We start from the raw sequence: 997 nt of genomic DNA, 5'->3' as shown, positions 1-997 counted from the left end.
ATATATATATATATATATTTATAAATGTGATAAAAAAAAAAGTGAACGAAAATCAAAGGAAGACCAATTTAAATACGAGCCAGACTGCACTGGCAGGCTGAAATGGCCAGATGGTAAAGCGCAGACACGGGCTTCAGAAAAAGTGCTGCTAGTTTGTGAGGAACACAGGCTGCACTTCAACATGTACCTTCATCTGTCCTCTCAACTGTCCAGATCCTCGCCTCCTCCTCCTCCTGCTCTCTCCACTTAAGGGTCACATACGTATATTTAAAAAAAAAAAGAGCTTGAGACGTTTTTTTTTTCCTTCCCCTCTGAGAAAATGAACTAGGCTGGAAGTGAGCTATGTAACATTTGGACGCTCATTTATTAGTCTGGGTCTCTTGGTTGGACATTAGAAGCTATTTTTCATAAATACTTAGCTTGGCAATCTTACCGAATCTAGTATGGCAATATGCAGAATTCCCTTTTGTGGTATTTTTTTTTTACCAGCATTGTGCTCTAAAGAATAAGTGTTTTGCAGTGCCTCTTCTTAATTGCACTTTTAAAAAAAAACTCTTTTCCTGACTTTAGGTTCAAAACTAATTCCCATAAAAATAGCATAGCACTGGAAAGTTTTGCCATCTTTTTCAAGAACCTGCCTGCTTAGCAGCAACCAACACGAGCACCCGAGTATCACACTGTGCTGGTACCTGCTAGAAATTGGCTCCAAACATTGTTTCCAAACCCCCGGCTCTCCACTTCCACTCCACTACATTTCAGAGGGAGATACTGCACTTTCTCCTCCACTACATTTATTTGACAGCTTTAGTATGAGCATTGCACACAATAGATAATATAATAATCTTTTGAGATACAACACATTGCGAAAGATTAAACCATTTCTTTTCTCCAATCTTCCCTGCCTCTGACTTCTTACCAAAAAAAAAAGAACATTTCAAACAGCTCCAACAAACCCCCTCTAAGCTTCTTTGTGTGGTTTTATTTCTATAAATGTTCC

The 997-nt window shown here is 38.6% G+C and overlaps 1 protein-coding gene across 1 annotated transcript in view; it reads left to right on the top strand.

Annotated features, from left to right (window-relative positions):
* cntn5 (contactin 5) overlaps positions 1-997 on the top strand; it is a 65,321-nt gene that overhangs the window by 7,168 nt on the left and 57,156 nt on the right. The window lies entirely within an intron of this gene.

The sequence above is a fragment of the Stegastes partitus genome, unplaced genomic scaffold (assembly GCF_000690725.1).
Source record: "Stegastes partitus isolate 25-593 unplaced genomic scaffold, Stegastes_partitus-1.0.2 Scaffold619, whole genome shotgun sequence".
Lineage (NCBI taxonomy): Eukaryota > Metazoa > Chordata > Actinopteri > Pomacentridae > Stegastes > Stegastes partitus.
This window is presented reverse-complemented; position numbering and strand designations above follow the sequence as displayed.